The sequence below is a fragment of the Cricetulus griseus genome, chromosome 3 (genome assembly GCF_003668045.3).
Source record: "Cricetulus griseus strain 17A/GY chromosome 3, alternate assembly CriGri-PICRH-1.0, whole genome shotgun sequence".
Lineage (NCBI taxonomy): Eukaryota > Metazoa > Chordata > Mammalia > Rodentia > Cricetidae > Cricetulus > Cricetulus griseus.
The window spans coordinates 254,787,143-254,799,233 of NC_048596.1; the positions used below are offsets into that span (position 1 = coordinate 254,787,143).

A 12,091-nucleotide genomic window follows, 5' to 3' on the forward strand; every position below is an offset into this window, starting at 1 on the left:
GCTTTCATGAGTTGGCTGTGGACTTCAGGTCTCTACTCTTTCTGCTATACAGAGAAGGACAGTATGTTTCCATCCATATCAGTTCCAGGAAGCCACACAACAAGGATCTTGTAGTGTGGGCCCACATCTTTGCTATGTAACAACATTAGCAAGAGTTCAGTGGTGTTGAAGTTCAATAAGTTAAGCTCAACATCATCAATAAGCCACAGTTTTCCAGAGTGCATCTTTTTGTTATTTTACCGACATGGAATTGCAGCCTAGAGTCTGAGTAGATTTCAAGGTTTCGGATTCAAGATCCCCAAATTAGTGGCTCTATGATCTGGGAGCTCAAACTCATGACCACAGTTATTTATCTCTCTGTTAATTACTCTTGTGAATGAAGAGAATAAATAGCTAGAATTTCAATGAAAACATGAGGTGTTTCTGGAAGGCAATCCTTTTTTTAGAAAATGAAAAATTTTGTATCAAAATTCAAGTCACTTATTGTTTTAATGGTAACAAAGCTAATCTATGTAAAATTGGATTTAGGTAAATGAATGCAATATTGTATTTGGGTTCTCTAGAAAACAGAACTGATAGAAAGAATATATATTACAAATGGGATTAATTAGATTGGCACACACAGTGCACACTGGGTAGTCCAAGATGGCTGAATGTGCAAATGTGCACTGGTGAGGCTAAGAGCCTAGTAGCTGCTCATCCCATTAGGCTGAATGCCTCAGAAGTCCCACCTAGTGATGAAGGCCAGGAGGATTTCTGTAGAGCCCCTGGTCTTTGCACTCAGTGGAAGAGCTATATCCTGATCCAATCTGTAGGCAGACACATACACACACACACACACACACACACACACACACACACACACACACACAGAGATAGAAAGAGAGAGATACAAAGAGAAAGATAGAAAAAGAGAGAGACTGGTCATGGTGGGCTTTTGAAACCTCAAAGCCAATCCTTTGAGATACACTTTCTTCAAAAGCCCACACCACCCAATCTTTTTTAATTCTTTCAAACTGTGCCATTGCCTAGTGACTAAGCATTCAAAGATATGAGCCTACAGGGCCATTCTTTTCCAAACCTTCACATTAGCAATTAAATTCATAATAAAATAGCCAATGTTTGCCAATGGCCATCTATCAAGGGAAAGTGGGGCAACTAGGCAAGTTACAGCCAACAACACCTATGCACAGCTTGTGATTTATTGTTATTTTTAAAATCTGACATTATGAAAGACACAAATGAGACTGTTTCTGGCATAGCATACTCCTGACAAGGTCTCATAAAAAAATATCATTCATTGTTTCATGTCATGTCATCCTTTGTCTGTACTTGGGAACACTGAAAAGTTCACAGGTGATGAAACTCCACTTGGCTGTTACTATTGGGAGAAATAGCTTCACTAGTCCATGCTCAACGTATTTCTGTTAAACACCCAGCCATTACATTTCAACATTAGATATCTAGGCAATAGCCTCTATTTTGAACTACTTTCCTTGGGGGTCAAGATATATTTACTAAAGTAAGCTTGGTGCCTCATTCCAAGGGATGGAGTAGTTACTCTTGGGACAAATGTCACAGCCAATGACAGATTTTTCAGGAATGGGAGAGAGGACATCTATTTGGCCAAACCTTCTGTTACTGAGAACAAAATTAAAGATTTCACTTTAGGAAGTAAAAAAGTGCCACTGAAGGTCACATTGAGTCATATCCTATCTCTGCAAGCTCCTTTTCCTGCACACTACCTGATCTTTGGGGTAAATCTTTCCTGCTCTGTCCTCTGGGGGCCACTAAGATGGACATAGTCCCTTGAGACAGCATCATTTGAGTTTTCAGAGTTGAAAAGAATGTGACTGTCTTCAGATGCATTTTGATAAAAGGTGTTTATTATAGTTATTATAATATATATAGTTATTGTATATTATATAACTCTCTCCTGAATGGAGGTGGTGATGTTTCTCCTGAACCTCGAAGTAGTAATATTAATGCTGGAAAGATTTTACTGATAAGCTTGCTTAGGAAATATTATGTTATGCAAAGCAGGGTTTAGCTAAGGTAGGGCTGCCTCCAATGTGACTGCAGATAAGAAGTATACTAGCCAGGCTCATCAGAAACCATAAGAAAGAAAATTCAGTATCATAATGCAATTGGGGTTTGCTGAGAAAGTTTTGGCTTATGTTTATTAGTCAAGATTGACCTCCAATTAGGCTCCATTCCCATAACAAAGGACACAATTGTGACTTATAATCAGCCATTAGGCTTCCCATAACAAAGAACATAAATAGTATCTCAAGGGCAGCCAAGTCCCCTGTGCTTTTATCAGGAGAAGCATAATTTTTGCCAGATGAGCAAGATGAACCTGGGTAACAACTTTAGGAAAAGAACGTCACTGGTGAATTTAAGAAACAATTCTAATTTGGCATTCTTTGCTTTGTAAATCATTTGCAGTCTCTCTGCCTTTGTTTAAATTGTTCAAAGTGTAATCTGGGGCAAGGGTCTCAAAGAGATTAAAGGATGACCATGTATGTGAATATTGTTAGTAAATTCTTCTGTTTCAGCCAAGCTCTTCTTCGGGCACTAGCCACGGCTGACTACACACTTGTTTTAGTTAAGAGTTTTTTTCTTTACTTATCTGCCAGTGTGCAGATTGGTTTCTCATTGGGAAGGCATATTATTCCTGTAACAGTGGCAGCCTGCAGCAGGATGAACAGGTGAAGGCAAAGTCTAAGAAGGGCAAAATGAAGTGTCAGCTTTGCTGGAAGGAGGGTTTCCCAAAGGACTCCGGTGACTCCCTGCCACTCCGGTGAGCTGCAGAAAGCCAGGACTAGCTCAAGGAAGTGTGAAAAGGTCGTGAAAACAACAGGCCCTCAGAAAACTTGAAAACACAATGGACCAGAGGTAGACATCCAGGGAATAATTGAACTCCTACTGTGAGTAAGGTACTAGGGAAAGCATGTTTTACAGGCAGACTGGTTCTCAGGGAAGACTAGAAGGCAGACCTTGAAGCCTGAAGTAAATGTGAAGTCACTGTGGTGGCAAAGGTCCTGGAGGAAGCACAGAGCAGCGAGGGGAACAGAGAAAGGAGCAGGTGAGGCAGCTTCTCTAGCCCAAGGCTGCCTGGTGTGAACTGTGGCTCATGTGGGGCCTATTTCTCCTCAGGGATTCTCATGGTGAGGGGTGGGGGATGGGCTATTGTAATTGCTGTGTTTGTAAACAATGGCACCCTAGGTCTAGAAGGGATTTTGGTTGTCTTCTAGTCTGTTATTCATTTTTCCCCATGCCAGCAACATCTCTACAGCATCCCCAGCTGGCCATTGGTGCAGCCATTTCCAAGTACAGAAAATAAATAAAGATCAACTAGGCTGTTTCCTTCTCCTGGTTCCATGTCTGTGGATCCAACCAACCATAGACCAAAACTATTTGCAAAATCAGTATCAAACCTGGGCTAAACATGCATATATATTTTCCTGTTCATTAGTCCCTAATCAATACAGTCTACCAGTATTTGCACGGCATTTACACTGTTTTAGGTATTATAGCCAATGTGTGGACTATTTGACTATTTAAGATACATGGGATGGTATGTGTAGGTTCCATGAAAATACCCTGCTATTTTCTTCATTGATACTGCATTAAAAAATTAAAAACAAATCTTCGTCTTGGAGCAGGTTGGAGGAAGAGTGAGGCCAAATTGAATTCTTCACTTCTTTGTGTGTCTTCCTTCTATACGTCATTTGTGGTCTGTAGCCTGGTATGTGTATGTGTAATGTCTGTCTGTCCCTGTTGTTTGTAACAAAGACTTTTCACAGGAAGCATGGTGTGGGAAAGGATTGAGGAGTGACTTTTTTTCCAAAATAAAAAGCTTTAACAGATTTTACAAGGGAAAACTGACCCCAAGTAGTGCTCAAAACATCCATTGCTTCCAACATTCATAGGATATTTGTTTTTATTTATTATTTAGTTAGTTATTTTTGTTGTTGTTTTTTTAAGATTGCTTCCAACTTTCTGGCTCCTTTCAGCAAATAATTACCCACACACACACACACACACACACACACACACACACACACACACACACACAGAGGCAAGCACACATACACACACTTCTAGGTCAGAATCATGGAAGAGAACTTCGATAAGACTAAAGTTATGCACTTAGTTTAGGTTGTAAAAGCTGTTTACATGGCAAGTCCAAAGGTATAGTAAGGTTGGTTACATTGTTTTCTTAAAGCCAGGTTAAGCTTAACCAGGCTGATTACACAGTATTGAGTACATAGTTCTAAATGATCTCAAAGCATATGATTAACTTGGTTTCAAGGTCTGCCAAAAGTCCTGTTTCTGAAAGCAAGAGGCATTTCCAGAAAAAGCTACTTAGGTCCCTATAAGGGATTTGGTCAGCGAGTGTTGATACCTATGGGAGTGGCTGGATCTGACCCCCTTGGGGAACTCAACAGTCAGCTGTGCATTCTTGAGGCACAGATTGGAAAGTTGGGGACAAAGATCGTTGGGGTATTCAAAGTCTCAGTAGACAGAACTGAATCCTAATTAATGCCTGAGGGACAGAGAACACACAGGAGCCCACCAGCCTTCAAACTACTCTTCAGGAACACCAAGGTAGGACTGCCTGGGAGTGGGGGTGGGTCGGAGGTGGGTCGACTGCACTTGGGTCTGACAAGCTCTTCGATGCCGTCCCCACAACAATTCCTGCCCACATACTCAATTGGCAGTGGGCTGTTAAGTTAGTCCCACGATTCGGGGTACTTACTTTTAACCTGCTGTGTTGCTTCGACGCATCTGAAGCCGAGACGGAAATCTTCCCCTCTCCACCGGCAAAACACATCAAGAGATTGAGTCGTCTCCGCCTCCCGCAACCATTCCAAAGCCAATGGTCAGAAGTCACGAAGTCCATCTGCTGCCACCTGGTGACGTCACGTAGCAACTACATGGCGTAGGGGAAAGTTTCAACCACTTTAGGAAACGAAGCCCGCGTTTCTCTAATACTCGGGTTTTACTAGAATTAAAAATCTTTATCTTCATAAAAACTTGAAGCATCCGCCTTTTAATGAATTTGTCTTTACTTTCAAAACTCTAAAAACTGTATAGCCATACATTTATATACTTAAAAGTTTAATTGGAGTTACCCTACACAGAAGATAATACTCCTCTCAGGAATCATAGATTTCCAAACTAGGAAATTTCCACCTATGGAATTGATCAAGGAAGGGCTTGTCTTAGGTTACTTAAAAACATTGCAGGCTCCTGCTGGCAGCTGTGTGTTGTTAATCTCTGAGGCCATTGTATCAATCAATATCAGCCTGCAACACTAGGTGCTTAGTAATTTCTTATGAATATGTTGGGGACCGGGGCTCTTTTAGGGGTACCACAGATGGTTTGGGTTTGATTCGACTTTTTGGTGAAATCTTTCCCTGCCATTTTTCCAAATTAAATGCAGAGAGAGAGAGAGAGAGAGAGAGAGAGAGAGAGAGAGAGAGAGAGAGAGAGAGAGAGAGAGAAGAAGGAGGGAGGGAGGGAGAGAGATTATTTAATTTTTTTCAGACATGTTTTGATTGTATTCTTTCCCCTCCCCTAACTCCTCCCAGATCCTCCCCACCTTGCTACCCACACAATTTCATGTTCTTTCTCTTTTTAAAAATAAAAGCAGAATAAAACAACAAAGTAGAAAATCAAACTAAAAAAAATCAATAAGACAAAAATGCCAAAACAAACCAAAATGTGCACACAAAAACCCACTGGTCAGTTTTGTGCTGGCCAACTGCTTGTGGCCATGGCACCTATCCTGGAATATGGTTGATTACCCAGTGACATTCCACTGGAGAAAACTGATTTCCCCTCACCCAAGAGTTATCAATTGCAAACAGCTTCTTGGTTAGAGGTGGGACTTGGTGTAACCACTTCCCCCCTTGTCAGCTCTGGTATTTTGTCTGGTTCAAGCTTGGGCAGGTTTTGGCATGCTGTCACAGTCTCTGTTCTTTCATAGGGACATAAGTCCTGTTGTATCTGGAAGATGCGGTTCTTGGAGCCATCCTTCCCCGCTGGCTCTTACAATGCAATGTCTGGCTACTGTAGCTCAGTCAAGTTGACACATAAAGCTAACCACCCTAGCAAGGTGCCAGGGAGGTACCTGGCAGCTGTGTTTTCACAGCTGTCATCAAAATGTGTTCGTCCACTTAGACAGGAGCAAGCCATCCACACACCAAGACTGTGCTCTGCTCCTGCAGCCAGACAGCTGCAAAGTCTTTGGTTTCACAGCTGACTTCTTTGTTTTATTCGCATTATTTGCAAACTCTTCTCCATTAGTTTATGGTCAGCCATGTGACAGACAACATGTCTACAGATATGTACATGCTTAAAAATAAATATACTTATTTGATAGAAATAAATGAGATGGAATTGTAGAGGAAAATTAAAAATAATTCCACATCTTCACAGTTTAAAGATGTTTGTAGAGTTGAAAAGGTTCAGTTTGGGGGAATCCCAAAAAAATGACCTCAGGAGTATTATAATAATAACAACTAAAATCCATCTCTGTTTTCTGCTCAATGCTGGCTTTGGGTAGATAGTACAAGAGGCAGTTTTATCTAAGCAACCACAGTACACTGACGCTTATGAAACAGTGCATTATCTCCCTGCACTGTATGCCTTGTTAATTTGTCTTTGCTGGACAGTGACTTTCTAACAAAGGGAATTGTCGTTAAATGTTTATAACGAAAAATTGTCACTTTTGCTGTTGTTTAAATTTGAATGTATAGGATTCTGGGTATTAAGATCCCACTAGAAGCCCAGACTTTACAGATCCCAAATTGAGCTCACCTTTTACCCCCATCTTCTTTCAAAGCCCACATATGCTTAGTCATCAAGGCATAAATCTTTTGATGACTTTAGAAAGCCACATTTCTCCGATTTCCCATAGTGGACTGTAGTTCCTAGAAGAAACCATCTGTACTGAAGGTCCTACAGACTAACTGGCCAGGAATTCATAATTATGGGAAGATGGAAAGCTGTACATGGAGTCAAATATCTTCATCTATCTTTAGTCCTCTTAATGGTCATTTACTACCAACCTACGTATCTGACCTAACATCTTCATGATGTCAAGTAAAACTTTTGGAATGCACTGTAAATTTAGCAGACTACTAGCTGTCACTAAATTCAAAACAAGAATGCCACAAGATGGCACCTGAAACCTACAGAAGAAATTCCTGCTGCTCTGTCATAACCCCACCTACCTGATGTCTCCACAGAGTTATTTGGTACATGCAACGAGTTGTGATTTTCTTTTGTTCTATGACCACAAATGTTTAAGTAACTCCCTCCTTAGTGGAGCATACCATTCAGGGGGGACCTGAATCAATGTTCCCAAGCTACAGTTTCATTTTTGGTTCAGGATAAACCATTACTTATTTCCTTTGGAGGACTGGCTATGTTTTTCATTGTTACCATGTCCAGTCATCAAATTTTAGGGTTTCTCCTTCAGTAGTTCTTGCCCAGCCCCCTCATCACTCACACCATGAGTCCCATAGTAGCTCTTTACTAGGTCTGTCTACCTCCCAGCCAACTCTTATTCTGCCAGGCGGTCTTTGAGAAATGCACATCTCATCCGGTTACTCCCTGTCATCAACAGCTCAGTGGTCCCTCAGGCTGCTTGGATAAAGTACATACTGTGGTGTGGCCCAGAAGATGCCTTGTGTTCTGGTCCTTGTCTACTCCTCAGACAATCTTGTGCCCATTCCCATTGGCCCTTTGCTGCAGTCATACTATTAACCAGCTCTCTATAAAGCCGCAGAGCTCTCCTCCCCGTTGCTTACCTGATTTCTGGGTTGCCAAACATTTTAAAATCTACAACCCACAGCGTTTCCTCCTTAGTTTTCAGAGCCTGTGTTCTCTTCACCACTGTGTGCGGGGGTTGTGGATAGTTTAGCTGTAGTCTCTGGCCTCCACTGGCCATGGAGAAAGGGTGTGACTCTGCTGGGCTCCTGGGTCCTCATTTCAGATTTACCAACATGACTGAAGTGTCACAGGGAAAGACAACGCATGCCAGGAACTCTGGACTCAAGTTGTCTGGTCAGTGAGTCCTTGCTGGCTGAGTTCCATGATCTGCCTTACTTCCTGTTTGCCGGAGTCAGAATTCATTGTATTCTTTTTCATCTGTTTTGTTTTGCTTGAGTTGGTTAGAGGCATCTTCTACCATTGGAATATGTTTGTCTCCCCCACAAACTCTGTTCCTCTGTACAATGCTGTGAAGAGATGGTGAGACTTTAGGAGGTGTTCATCGTGAAGGGGATCTGGCCTTACAAATGACGTAATGTCATTTTTCTCAAAGCGCGGGCTATCTTGGGAGTTTTGCTCCCTCTGCCAGCTTCTACTCACTGTTCGACCATTATTCTGACATATAAAGTCTTCCATTAAATTCTCCATGTTTTCTATCACAAGGGTCTCACCTGGTACCAGGATTTTAAATTTCTAGATCAGTGAGCCCAAGAGAACCTCTTTACTTTATAGATCATCCAGTCATGGGTTCTTCGAGATAGCTACGGAAATTGAGTAAAACAGTCAGATCCTGTATTTAGAATATAAAAACCACAATTAACTCACCTGTTATCCTTTATAACAAAGCTTCTGGAAGACTGTCAACCCTTATCTAGGGAGAGAAGCCCTCTCCTTTGTTTCCAAGGGCAGGGATGGTATAATTGAGCATGTACTGTCTTGCTACCACGGGTTTCTCTGTAGCCCCAGTATGTCAATAGCCTGAGGCTGGATGTCTGGTAGTGTCTCTGTCCCATGACCGTCATGTGATAGACACAACTACATCCCTTCACTACAAAAAAGCTGAAGGCCCAGAAAGCACTTTGTATAGAAATCAGAGAAATAGGTATTTTTAAGAATCAAATAAAATATTTTCAACAAAATTCTTAAAATCTATAAAACATCTCTGCATTAAATATTAAGCCGAGTGAATTTCCCCCATTTGATGGCTCAGAATATAGCCAGTTGCTCTGAGCTGACAAGTGATGCTGCCCTTGGGATCTCCTCAAGAGGCCCCTGGAGCTGCATTAGGGTTGCTGGAGTGTGGCCTCTTCCCTTTCACTGTGGTACCAGCGTTTATTATTCATACTTTTGGGCATTATTAAAGACATACCTATTGGGCACTTGCCACTTGGCAGCTGCAGGGCCGAGCATTATAGTGCATGCCACAGTTACATTCTGAATGACACACATCTGGGGAGTGGGGGCGTATCAACAAGACATGATTCAAGGGTGGGATGCTCAGGAGCTCATCTGTAGGGTCCTGATCTACATGGGATCAGAGGCTTTTTATTCTAGGTACACCCTTAAGAAAAATGGACATTTTCCAAGTGAAGAGGAAGGATGAGTAATGTGTGTAGTGTGTGTGTGTGTGTATGTGTGTGGTGTATGTGTGTGTGTGAGTTGTATGTATAGTGTATATGTGTGTGTAGTGGTGTGTGTAGTGTATATGTGTAGTGTGTGTAATGTGTGTGTGTGTGTGGTATGTGTGTGTGGGGTGTATGTATGTATAGTGTGTGTGTAGTGTAGGTGCACAAATCTTCTCCATCATTCTTGCCATATCCTCTTGAGATTGGGTCTTTAACCTTGTTTTGACTAGTTAGCTGGACAAGCACAAGTGATCCTCTGTCTTAGCCCGCCACACAGCTGTGGATACAGGCTTGTGTGTGGCCAAACCCAGCCCTTTAAAAATCCCAAACCAAAACCAAAACTGAAATCAAAACCAAACCAAACCAAACCAAAACAACAAAAACAAAAACCCCCAAACTTGTCACAGTGCTAGGAATTCAAACTCAGCTCCTCAGGCTTACACAGCAATAGCCCTTACCCACTGAACCCTAAGGAACCTGCCCAGGATGTCTGTGTATGGGACTGACACTTGCACCTTCCTTTTTCTTACTATGGCTATTCCTCTGCTCTAATTCTGCAGTTTGGGAGTTGCTGGGCTCCTGGAGCGTTACAAGTTAACTAGAGCTGTGGGTGGGTGATATGGCCATAGGTGACTATTCAAGTGGGCATGCTAGCACACCGAGTCTGTAGAGATAGTCTCCAGAGTGCTCTGAATTGCCAGTGATGTCCCTTTGTGGAGATCAGAATGGTAGGATGTGAGACTGCCTGTCTCTTGCCTTGTGACAGAAACTCCACCACAGGGAGGGGGAGGAGTGGAGTCTTCTGCAGGGAGATGCAGAGACAGACAAAGGGTCCTGGGGGCAAGAACATTCTTCTTCTTGCTGTCACTGAGACTCAAGCGCATCCCTGTTCTTCTGATGGCGTGTTGGTTAACCTTCGTTTGGATCATGTATTAGTTTGTTTTCTGTCTTATGATGAGATACCAGAGGCTGTATAATTTATAAAAGGAGAGGTTCATTTAATTTACCATTTTGGAAGTAGTTATAGTTACTCTGGAGAGGGCTCCCCTGGCTGTCACAGCCTGGTGGATGACATCATGGTATGGAGCTCATGGGAAGAAGTGATCATGTAGTAAGACAGGTGGCCAGAGATGGGTCCCAAGAGAATTATGATAATCCCAAGAGCAAAATGCCCAATGAGCCAACATCCTCCCACCAAGTCCCAACATTCAGATCTCCACACTGAGTATTGAGATTCTACAAATGAGTCTTCAGGGGAACAAACCACACCCCACCATAACAGATTGCATGGTTAATGACAGTATCTTCTAATACATTCTGAACAAGTCAATGAGTAATTCATAATGAATACTAACTTCCCAAGAAGGAGCCCAAGCCATTCTCTGTGGGTTTTCCATCATGTGTCTCCAAATATATGTGGTGACAACAACAGCACCCTAATCTCTGCCCATGCACTTGCCATGACTCCACAAACACTAGAAGGTACACATTCTTGATCATAACTCTTCTGCAGGGGGGAGGATGGTTTTAGGGGGTAGTTGGTATTGCCACTCTAATGTGCTTGCTGTTCAGATAGATGTACAAATTTGAAACATTAGATTGTATTGAAAATATATTAGCAATGGCAGTAATAAGTAAGGATGCCAGATTTCCTGCAGCCATCAGAGGGAGGGTGGCAGTCACTGTGCATAGACACCTGAGCCTCTTATACCATGTACTGGCTACTGCCAGGCTGCCTTCCAGCTTCCCTTATTTCTGCTTGGTCGTTGCTACCTTTAATATAAGACTGCCCCTTCCCTGGGATCACATCTCCCTCACCCAGATGAGAGCTGTTTACTTCAGCAACCTCTCTGCAGCCCAGCCCTGCTGGCACCTTCCTGGGGCATGACCACTCTCGAGTCTGTTCTGACTTGTTATGTCCAGGCTGGAAACCTGAATGCGGCTCTGAGCCACAAGGGGATTCAAGCTAAGTGGCTATATATGAGACAGCCAGATTCTCCCAGATTTTTAAGGGAATTCTTCCTGATATTTTGAATAGCAGAGACCCAGTGTGATCTGGCACATGGAATGTTAACAGAATCCATAAAATTCCAAGAGCAAAAATAGATCAGAGGATCTAAGGCACATTAGTGTGGGACATGTGACCATGCAGGATGAGGGGATCTGGGGATGTTGAGGACAAGTTCTAATGTAAGAGTCATAAGACCCCGTGGTCTGGGAAAACTTAGACCAATATCAGTCTTTGTTCTGATATCCCCCAGGCATTTCTGTGTGCATCTAACCCAGCACTAGAGCCCCGCTTGGTTCCAGCATTGGTAATGCACAGCAAAGGCATTGCCCCCACTTTTCTGTGGGAGGAACAAAGGTCAACACCCATGTTGACTCTGTTTGCTCTTGAACTTGGCTCCCCCACACCAAACCACTTAGGGCCAGTAAAAGGGCTGGGTAAACAGCTGGCTTTTGACACCTGCATTTCAAAGTGCTGGATTCAACTTGCTCTGGTGGGGGGGGGGTTAGATTTTCCCAGATGGATTGTTGCCATGGATGCTTTTGTTTCTTGACCAGCTCTTCGGAGAAACACAAACTGATTTTTTTTACCGCTTGGAAGGGTCCTCATGGAAAGCATCTTAAACTGACAAGATAAGGTATGGCAGGTAGGTTGGGCCAGGGGCATTTTT

General features: G+C 42.7%; 1 protein-coding gene across 1 annotated transcript in view; it reads right to left on the bottom strand.

Annotated features, from left to right (window-relative positions):
• Eci2 (enoyl-CoA delta isomerase 2) overlaps window positions 1-4,897 on the bottom strand; it is a 29,280-nt gene extending 24,383 nt beyond the window's left edge. The window contains exon 1 of the mRNA XM_027409263.2: window positions 4,766-4,897. The gene's annotated coding sequence lies outside the window, so the exon portion shown is untranslated. The remainder of the gene's footprint in view (window positions 1-4,765) is intronic.
• Between the last annotated feature and the right edge of the window lie 7,194 nt (window positions 4,898-12,091).